General features: G+C 41.3%; 1 protein-coding gene across 1 annotated transcript in view; it reads left to right on the top strand.

The window, feature by feature from the left end:
* Positions 1-11,584, top strand: part of LOC140495521 (teneurin-3) — a 2,480,372-nt gene that overhangs the window by 1,644,586 nt on the left and 824,202 nt on the right. The gene's annotated exons all lie outside the window — the stretch shown is intronic.

Raw genomic sequence — 11,584 nt, forward strand, 5'->3', positions numbered from 1 at the left:
TTAAACCTGGATCCTCTAGTTTTGGACACCCATGTCCTGGGAAAAAGACATTGGCTGTTCACCCGATCCATGCCCCTCATGTTTCAGGTGTGCAACTCTTAAAATGCTTGGAGCAGCATGTAGGTATTTTCTTTTCATTCATGGGATGTGGGTGTCACTGACTTGGCTAGCATTTATTGCCAATCTCTAATTACCCAGAGGGCAGTTAAGAATCAACCACACTGCCATGGGTCTGGAATCACATGTAAGTCAGACCAGGTAAGGATGGCAGTTTCCTTTCCTGAAGGACATTAGTGAACCAGATAGGTTTTATCCTGACAATTAGCAAAGGATTCACGGTCATCATTAGCCTCTTAACTCCAGATATCTTTTAATTGAATTAAAATTTAACTCACTGGAATTCAAACCTGGATATCCAGAACTTTGCCTGGGTCTCTGGAAAAACCAGTCAGCAATAATACCAATAGGCCATCACCTCCCCCAAGTCTTTGTTGAATTATGGAAGGGCAAGACACCAGATTCGAACAACAGTGTACTTGGCTTTAGATTGGATAAAACAACTCCTTACCGGACATGAATTTTCAAAAAAAAGTTCATGATAGAAACAAATATCTTTCTAACTTGTCATGCCAGTGTTTGTGAGCAGATTTATGCCTCAGGCCCACATCCAACTAGAAACTAAAGTGAGAGACCCTTTAATTAATTTCACAGCCAGAAAAAAGAAAAGTTTTCAATATGTCTGATTCAAACCTAAATACGAGAGGTGCATGGACTTCCTTTAACTGCTATAATTGCATATTCATTGTATTATCCGATGATGTTTTGATTCAGTTTATTTCTTCAGGACCACAAATTTTCTGTCTGAAAGTCAGAAAAGGTGATAGTTAAAGTGGACAAAATAAAATTGTGCTCTTTAACCTGTGCTGTGGAATGTTATTGGCTGCCAACATCCACTGCATTGACACACGCTTGCCCTGTAGACTGTAGGGCAAACATTATGTTCAATGCATCGACCACACCCCAGCTTCAACTTGATGTCTTAAAAAAGTTGTAAGCAATATACCATTTTTGAAATAAGACAAAGAAGTGCAAATATTACAAATTGCTAAAGAATCTCAGCAGGTATGGCAGTATCTGTGGAGAGAAAACAGAGTTAATATTTTGAGTCCAGTGACCCTTCTTTTGAACTGACCCTGAAGAAGGGTTATATCGACTCAACAGATGCTGCCAGATCTGCTGACTTTCTCCAGCAATTTCTTGTCTCGGGTTACTGAAATAAGAATGTTGTCACCACACAGTTAAGAATACTGTTAAAGCAATTCGCAATATGCTGAAGTCAGTCTTATTGTTTGCTCATTGATGAGAATCATTTTGAGCCCTGCTCCATTCTGCTTAGCAGTGGAACTGACAGCTTAATCATCCAACTTTTCTGCATATACAGTCCGGGTACAAGAAGTCTGTCACTGCATAACAAACTAGCAAGGTTTCCCGAACCATAATCACTGCTTAATCCCAGAGTTAGTTCTCAATAAAATGGTACCTCGTGGTCAGGAGGTTTAATTCTAGAATTGCTAAGCCAACAAAAGAGACCCATTGAAATTTTCAAATCAAATTGTTTGATCTGTTCATTTTTTTCCCATCAATTCCTTTGCTGACAAAGTTAAAAAGGTATTTATGACTTGGTGTTAACCTTCTGCTAGTGCAGCCTTGTAAGCAAGCATAAGGGACAAGTGTTGGTGGTCCAAAAGCCATTGTAGGTCCATGAAGGCTGAGATATTGGATAAATAGGATTTGGTGCAAGTTAGGATATGGGCAGCAGAGCTTGGAAAAACTCAAGTTGATGAATGGTTAAAAATACAAAAGTATCACTGACGAAAATGTTTCTATTTACAACAGCTAGAGGTGATAATACAACATTTCACTGTTTACTTATTAAAAATTACAAGTGCTTTATCTATTATTTACTAACTTTTGGTTGCACATGGTAAAAAATGAATGTTATCCGTTGAATAACACATACACTTCAGTTTATACTGCTGTCTTTTTGTGTTCACTAAACAAAATCTCATAAAATCTTTACAGATCTTCCTCAGTGAGGTATACATTATACAGACCATCCTTCCGAATGAAAATTTGTAAAATGATCAATGAAATAAGTATATTTAACAGTCAGCTCTGGTGTCCAGGTTTACTCAGGGTTCTTCTGTAGCACAGTCTAAGATGGGATCAAGAGAAATGAAGTCTACTTCATACAACACTCACAAAAAGGGAGATTTTGCAAAAAAAAAATTAACATTTAAGATTGGAATTTGAATTTGTAATTTGGTTGTAGGATGTCATTTCTGTGTCAACTACATTGTTAAAAGTAGCTTTCTTTGGAGAGCCAGTCTGTGATACTGCTGTTGGGATGTGGAGCTATGGGTAAAAAATAACGCTAGACTATGGCATAAAAGCATGCTATTGGATCAGCCGCCTCACGACCAAAACCATAATTCCTAGAAGGGCAAGTGGAGCAGGCAGGAAGATGGACTAATAACCTGGTACCCTAGATAATGTTCTGGGGCCAAGGGTTTGAGTCCCACCAACACAAATGGTGAAATTTGAATTCAGTAAAAATCTGGAATTCAAAACTAATCTTGTGGTGACTGTGTAGTCATTCTTGTGTATTGTAAAAAGACATATAATTCACGAACACACTTTAAGGAAGAAAATCTGCAATCCTTTACATGATCTAGCCTACATGTGACTCCAGATCCAAAGCAATGTGGGCAATTAGGGATTGGGCAAAGAATGTTGGCTTAGCCAGCAATACCCACATCCTGTGAGCAAATAAAACGACAAGATGTGTGGGAAGACCATGACCTGCAATTTCCCTTCATTCGGACTCCCATTTGGACTTGGAATTATTCTTTCACTGCCCTATATCGCATATCTTTTGCAATAAGTGATTAACATGTGCAATGAGTAATATAGAAGGATAAGTGCTTATCTCTCTCAATAACCACATAACACACACACACACACACACACATACACACTCACACAGACAAAAGAGAGAAAATGAAGTACTTTGGCTGATGGGTTACTCTTGAATCAAAAGGATAAAGTAATCTGCTGCTCTGATGCTCTGGCACAAAGTAAAGTCAGTAACCATGCATGATGATCTCTGCAGATATAGCTTGTCCAGAAACATCTCAAAGAGCTACATGGACAGTGATCAACTGTGTTGTCATGTAGACAAAGACAGCAACTGTTCTTTACAGAGAAAAAGCCAACAAACAGTATTGCAATTATTCTACTTTTGCTTGGGATCAGTCATGTCGACTTAGAGCAGTGGAACAGACTGATAGATCCTCATTGTCAATGCTTCAATTTATGCACCTAATAACTGAGCTACACACTTTGATTTCACCATTCCCTCCCTTTCTCTCATTTCAGATGAAGGTTTAGAGGGATTTGGGCCAAACACAGGCAAATGGAACAAGTTTAGTTTGGGAAACTTGGTCAGCCTGGACGAGTTGGACCAAAGCATGTGTTTCTATGCTGTATGATCTACTACTCTGTATAATGTGCATACAATGGCTGCACCTCAGCCAACGCAACACCTCCTATACACAGAATCACAGAATCAAACAGTGCAGATGAGGTTTTTGGTGCATCAAGTCCTTTTGTCAAATCTACACCAAATCAACATGAGTCCCACTTCCAGCATGAGGTCCATAACCTTGAATGGTATGACATTTAAAGTGCTCATCTAAGGTCTTTTCAAAGGTGGCATTGTTACCCATCTCAACTGCCCTTCAAGGCAGTGCAATCCAGACCCCCACTGTCTCTGTGTGAAACCATTTTTCCTCAAATCCCCTCTAAACCTCCTGCCTTTCACCTTTCAATTATGCCTCTTCAACAAAGTGGAACATGCCCCTCACAATCTTATAAACTTCTATCGGTGTCCCCTCAACCTTCACAGCTCCAAATTAAGCGACCTAAGCTTATCCAGCCTCTTTTCATAGCTAAAGTGCTCCGCCCCATGCAATGTCCAGGTGAAGCTCCTTGTCACCCTCCCCAGTATAATGACACCTTTCCTATTGTGCAGTGTACCACACAGTACTCTAGCTGTGGCCTGACCAAGGTCTTGTATAGCTCCAATATACCATCCCTACTCTCCGAAACCTATTCCTCAAGTGATAAGGACGAGTGTCCCTTTTGCCTTGTTAACTACCCTATTAACCTGTTCTATCATCTGCAGCAATCAGTGGACAAATACCCCAAGATCCCTCTGTTCCTCTGAGCTTCTTCTGAGTACTGTTCTAGAGTGTCATATTGTATAATGCTGTCAGATCTGCATGAAGCTTAAACCCACAATTCTTTAACATACAATGCTGTCTTGAAAAAACACCAGCAGATGATGCATTTCAAGGTAACATATTTTATTTATTTTCCACGAATTGCAACTCACTTTGTACTACCACCTCATTGACTTTCCCACTGCTGACTGAGATTGCAAGGGTGCATAGTAAGTAAGGGAAGTATTCCCTTGCAATTGTCAAAAAGCATGCTGACATTCATTAGCAAAACCTGCACAAGAGCAGTGAGTCAGTGTTTTCACGTTAGGAGATCAGGGGAGAGGAGAATGTCAGACAGAAAAATAAAGTCAGCTTTTACAGCAAGATCCAAGATTTCATCCCAACTTCACCCATAACTCTGGGATTGGTTGTAATAGGATGTAATTTATATTATTTTGATGCACAGTCGAAACCATGCACAAAAAGTACCACTGTGGACAGGTTCAGGAGCAATTTTCTGTCGTGTGGATCTCCTAGCATTCAACTTTTATCGGACAACCTTCAGAGAAAGCTTGACTGAAAGGACCTTTTAAATCCATCCAGGTTAACTGATAAAGATGGCCTTGGGTTGGCATCGCTTTTGTCTTCTCCTAGATCTCACATATACATTGTTTGTGTCAAAGGATTTCTCTGTACTAAATTAAGCTCCTGATGATTCTATCCGCTTCTAACCCAGAGCCCATAGGGTCCATGTGCACTTTGGTCTCAGGCCAGTATGAAGGGTTTATACTCTGCTTGAGTTGGTTCCTGCATAGTATCTGCATTTAGTTGACACCAGCGCTTGTCAATGCAAGTTAGGATGAGTTTTTAAAGAGAAAGGCTACGTATTCAGAACTGCCTGGACATAGTGTCTTTGAGTCAACCTCCTGGCTAACAAGAGTTGGAGTAATTTGTCCAAGTGCTTCATGAATCTGGCCATAAATGTTCTGCAGAATGTTCAACAGAGATATCTAATTGGTAAATGTAAAGTCAGCAGAGTCTTAGTAAACAATGGGGCTGGTCTCTCATCAGAGAAAGACGACTGGTGGTGGTTACCACACCTCAGACAGGGAAAAGATTGAGAAGGAGAGTCCTTCATGGTACCCTCAGCCAGATGCAGGAATTGAGCCCACATTGTTGATATCACTTCACGTTACGAGCTGTATAGCCAACTGAGCTAACCGACCCCCTTTGTCCAATTGAGGGAAATTATAATTATTATGATTATTCTATTCACAAGACAGCAGTATTAAAGGAACAATAGTCACTGCAGCAGAAAATGTGATACAATTCCATAGATCTTTGGGGTTCAATTCTACATGGACTTCAGGAAGTATTTCTTTGCACAGGGTAAATCCACAGCTGGAATGTGTTGCTAGAAAAATGGTAGCAGCAGCCAAAACATTGAGCACAATTATGAAACAGCTCAGTGTTGTAATGAACATATGTTTGTGTAGGTATTTTTGAAGGTTGAGATCAAATAGGTCAAACAGTTTTCTTCACCTACTCTCTTGGTAATTTGGAAAATGACTCCAGTCCAATTTCTGGAGGACATCAGGCAGTGTTTGAATTGGATTGCACCACTTCTCAACTCTGTTTATAATAGAAGCAATGACTTGACTCCAAATACCTACTGCAAAAGCTGTTATCCACTTCAGGACAGAGAAATTGGTGTTTTCCACTCTCAGCTCATTTTCTCAATAATCTTAATGATTGACTGCCCCAGTGGAGTAAAACATATATCCATTTCAGAAGAGTGGACTTATAATAGTGACAGTCTTCACAGACTGAAACTGATCGTGTATCCTTTCTCTCTTGGATGAGTATTTATTCTTCTAGGATAAAGAAAAATATTATGGAAATTAAAGTAGAATGGACTAAAACTGACTTAAATTACCCATACCCTTGCCATTGGCTGTCTATGATATAGCATGTCAGGCTTTAAATCTGAACTGTTTCTAGCTGCAATTAACTGACTTCAACAGTTGTTGGATAGCTCCTCCACTCCAACTTTTACATGGCTAAATCTAGCTCTCTATTCCGAGAGCAGGATTGTAAACTAATAATTTCATAGGTTAATAAAAAGAGGCATAAGTAATCATAGTTCACATTCCAAACTACAGGAAAACTACAAGTAAAAGTGGTTTAATAATACTCCCTCACTTATGTGTTCTACTTGCAAGTTAATTCCACTAAAATGAATGAATGAATGCATCCCTATGTCAGGAAGCCTCTCAAAATAGAATTATTTGTACAAGTAATAGTTATTGTTCAGGATTTATAGTGGGCTAATTATACACAGTTCCTGTATTTATTTTGGATTGGATTTAACCCTTTCAATACATGTAGTTAGCCTACACAATAAAGACAGTACTGGTTCCTCCTCTGGTACTGGATTGCAAATGAAGCCAGAGCCATTGGGCTGTAGACTTCATTACAGCCCTGACTCAAACATAGACCTGAAAAGAATTGAATTCAAGAGGGAGATCAGAGTAACTGCCATTGATATCAAGGTATATTGGACCAATAGTGGCATCAAGGAAGCCTTGCAAATACAAAGTTAACAGAAATCAAGGGAAAAGTTATCCCCTCATTGCAGTCATACCAAGCACAAAGGAAAATGGTGGTGGTTGTTAGCAGTAAATCGGAGTAGTATTGTAGGCCCATCTTCTTCATCAGAAACATTCTCTCCATCACAGAGGGATGGCGGCACGGTGGGTCAGTGGTTAGCACTGCTGCCTCACAGCACCAGAGTCCCAGGCCCGATTCTAGCCTCGGGTGACCGTCTATGTGGAGTTTGCACATTCTCCCCATGTCTGCATGGGTTTCCTCCCACAGTGCAAAGATGTGCAGGTCAGGTGAATTGACCATGCTAAATTGCCCATTGTGTCAGGTGCATTAGTCAGAGGGAAATGGGTTTGTGTGGGTTACTCTTCAGGGGGGTCGGTGTGGACTGGTTGGGCTGAAGGGCCTGTTTCCACACTGTAGGGAATCTAATCTAATCTAATCTAATAACATTGGAGATAGGGATGATTGCTGATAGCTGTACAATATTCAGCACCATTCACAACTCCTCAGATATTGAAATAGTCCATGATCATATTTGACATGACCTGGACAATATCCAGGATTGGGTTGATAAGTGGGAAATAATGTTGGCACCACACAATGCCAGACAATGAACATCTTCAAAGCAAAGAATATACTAATGAATGAACAATACAAAATATTCCAAACTACTTCCCCACTCATCTTGGTATGTTAGTTTCGAGGTTTTTTTGAGTCTCTTTCAGACTGTGGAATCCCTTTGAAATTCTCCCCAGGAATAAAGAACAAAGAAGAACAAAGAAAATTACAGCCCTTTGGCTCTCTAAGCCTGCACGGATCCTCTATCTAAACCTGTTACCTAGTTTCCAAGAATTTGTATCCCTCTGCTCCCTTTGCATTCATGTATCCATCTAGATACATCTTAAATGATGCTATCGGGCACACCTCTCCCACCTCTGCTGGCAACGCGTTTCAGGCACCCACTACCCTCTGTGTAAAGACCTTTCCACGCATATTTCCCTTAAACTTCGCCCCTCTCACCTTAAACTTGTGACCCCTAGAAATTGAGTCCCCCACTCTGGGAAAAAGCTTCTTGCTATCCACCCTGTCTATACCTCTCATGATTTTGAAGACCTCAATCAGGACCCCCTCAACCTCCGTCTTTCTAATGAAAATAATCCTAATCTACTCAACCTCTCTTTATAGCTAGCACCTTCCATACTAAACAACATCTTGGTGAACCTCCTCTGCACCCTCTCCAAAACATCCACATCCTTTTGGTAATGCGGCAACTGGAACTGTATGCAGTATTCCAAATGTGGCCGAACCAAAGTCCGATACAACTGTAACATGACCTGCCATCTCTTGTACTCAGTGCCCCATCCGATGAAGAAAAGTATGCTGTATGCCTTCTTGACTATTCTATCGACCTGTGTTACCACCTTCAATGTAGAATGAACCTGAACACCCAGATTTCTCTATACATCCCAGGTCTTTTCCATTTACAGTTTAGTTTGGTCTTGAACTGGATCTTCCAAAATGCATCACCTTGCATTTGCCCGGATTGAACTCCATCTGCCATTCATCTGCCCAAATCTCCAATCTATCTATGTACTGCTGCATTCTCTGATGATCTCCTTCACTATCTGCTACTCCATCAATCTTAGTGTAATCTGCAAACTTGCTAATCAGACCACCTATACCTTCCTCCAGATTATTTATGTATATCACAACCAACAGTGGTCCCAGCATGGATCCCTGTGGAACACCACTGGTCACAGTTCTCCATTTTGAGCAACTCCCTTCTCTCTACTATTCTCTGTCTCTTGCTGCCCAGCCAATTCTATATCCATCTAGCTGAACACCATGCAACTTCACTTTCTCCATCAGCCTACCATGGGAAACCTTATCAAATACCTTGCTGAAGTCCATGTTTATGACACCTACAGCCCTTCCCTCATCAATCAACATTGTCACTTCCTCAAAGAATTCTATTAAGTTGGTAAGACATGACCTTCCCTGCACAAAACCAAATTGCCTATCACTGACAAGCCCTTTTCTCCCAAATGTAAATCGACCCTATCCCTCAGTATCTTCTCCAACAGCTTCCCTACCATTGACGTCAGGCTCACCAGTCTATAATTACCTGGATTATCCCTACTACCCTTCTTAAACACGGGGACAACATTAGCAATTCTCTACTCCTCTGAGACCTTACCTGTGTTCAAGGATGCTGCAAAGATATCTGTTAAGACCCCAGCTATTTTCACTCTCACTTCCCTCTGTAATCTGGGAAACATCCCATCCATCAACTCAGTTTAGTGGATCTCTGAGTGAGCCTCATGGACTAATGAGACTTGGTGGCTTGCTCCCCTGAGCTCAGCTTGGCAAAAAATGGCCAGCACCAGCAAAATGACACGCCAGTTGCTGCAAGTTTTCTTTTGCCTCTTTCCAGAACCTCATCAGGACCTAAACATTCAGCCCCATGCTGGATGCTGACAAAAGGGGAAGAAGTGCAGGGGGGAAAGAAATTAACAACGTAGGTCTGCTGTCCGTTCATCCACTGCTCAATGAATTCATGTATGAAATGGGAAAGGAAGAGCAATTAAGGACAAAATGATGGTGTAAAAGTGGAAGCATATTTTTTATGGCCAAAGTATATAATCCTCCTATATACACAAAAGAGTTATAATTATACTCCATATGTAAATTGTACAGACCATTTGTGAAAAGATCAAGAGGGGAAAAAGGGATGAATTTGATGTAATTGGCAACAGAAGTAAGCTCCTTCATGGTGAGAAGGAGCCTGAGATTGTGGTAAAGGTAGGTTCAACTGATGCATTCAAAGGAAGGCAGACTTATTTGAAAAGAACAATGTGCACGGCGGCATGCACAAGGCAGGAGAATGGCACAAGGTAAATTGCTTTTCGGGCTGAGTAATAATTCTGCAAATCTGAGCTATTTATGCATAACCATTTTATTTTTTGGCTCTTAATAGATTATAATAAATCATCACTTATGATGAATAAAGGCAAGATGCTGGAAATCTGAGATAAAAAGAAACAATGCTGGAAAAATCAGCATATCTACCAGCATCTGTGGAGAGAGAAACAAAGTTAATATTTTGAGTCTGGTATAACTCTTCTTCCGAATTATAGGACATCACCTGTGATGGTTTAGCTGTGATACAGAGTTCCATGTTCCTTAGCAGAGTCAACATGGCAAGATTGACTTGATTGTCTGACTGTGCAACAAGTTAAACATAAAAACCAAAGAACTGCTGAGGATAGAAAGCAACAAAAACAGAAATTGCTGGAGAAACTCAGTAGGTCTGGCAGCATCTGTCGAGAGAAAGGAAAATTAAAGTTTTGTATCTGGTGACCCTGCTCGAAACCTTAATTGAGCTGAGTTTCTCCAGCATTTTGTTTTTTGTACTATATGTTAACAGTGCACTGTGGGATCGGAATCCTGCTTCGGCCAATCGAGTAAGACTGGCAGATTCCCTTGTGTAAGGGGCATGAGCAAACCTTTTTAGGTTTATGTATTAATCCAGAAGCTTTCTGTGACATTTTTGTTATTTGTTCTGGCTCCAGCCTAGCAAAATTTCTTGAAAGTAAGATTGGAGGGCTTGAGATATAAGGAGAGCTTGGATAGGCTATGACTTTTTTTTCCCTTGGAGCATAGGAGGCTGAGAGGTGACCTTATAGAGGTTTGCAAAATGATGAGGGGCATAGATAAGGTGAATACCAAGGTCTGTTCCCTGGGGTAGGGAGTCCAAAACTAGGCATTAAGGTGAGAGGCAAATTTTACACAGGGAATGTGGTATGTATATAGAATGAGCTGCCAGTGGAAGTGGTAGAGGCAGGTACAATTATAACATTTAAATCATATTTGGACAGATACATGGACAGGAAAGGCTACCAATCAACCACACCGCCCTGTGACCCAACATTTCAACTCCCTCTCCCACTCTGCCAGGACATGGAGGTCCTGGGCCTCCTTCACCGCCGCTCCCACACAACCAGACACCTGGAGGAAGAACACCTCATCTTCTGCCTCGGAACAGTTCAACCCCAGGGCATCAATGTGGACTTCAACAGTTTCCTCATTTCCCCTTCCCCCACCTTACTCCAGTTCCAAACTTCCAGCTCAGCACTTTCCCCATGACTTGTCCTACCTGCCTATCTTCTTTTCCACCTATTCACTCCACCCTCCCCCCTCCCCCCTCCCCCACCTATCACCTTCATCCCCTCCCCCACTCACCTATTGTACTCTATGCTACTTTCTCCCCACCCGGACCCTCCTCTCACTTACCTCTCCACCCTTCAGGCTCTCTGCCTGTATTCCTGATGAAGGGCTTTTGCACGAAACATCGATTTTCCTGCTCCTTGGATGCTGCCTGAACTGCTGTGCTCTTCCAGCACCACTCTAATCTAGACACTGGTTTCCAGCATCTGCAGTCATTGTTTTTACTTAGAGGGATATGGACCAAGTTAAGGTAAATGGGACTAGTTCAATTTAGGAGATCAGCGCAGCCTTGAGGAATTGGGCCAAAGGGTCTGACTCCGTGCTGTGTGAAGCTATGAAAGCAACTTTCCAGCTCAGAATGGGAGTTTTGAAACTTCTATCAGCCGACAAACGGTGTGCCAACCAGAACATGCAATCTCCATAGATAAACAAGGACAACAGGTCCTTCCTGCGGAAATCGATGGGGT

The sequence above is a fragment of the Chiloscyllium punctatum genome, chromosome 2 (genome assembly GCF_047496795.1).
Source record: "Chiloscyllium punctatum isolate Juve2018m chromosome 2, sChiPun1.3, whole genome shotgun sequence".
Lineage (NCBI taxonomy): Eukaryota > Metazoa > Chordata > Chondrichthyes > Orectolobiformes > Hemiscylliidae > Chiloscyllium > Chiloscyllium punctatum.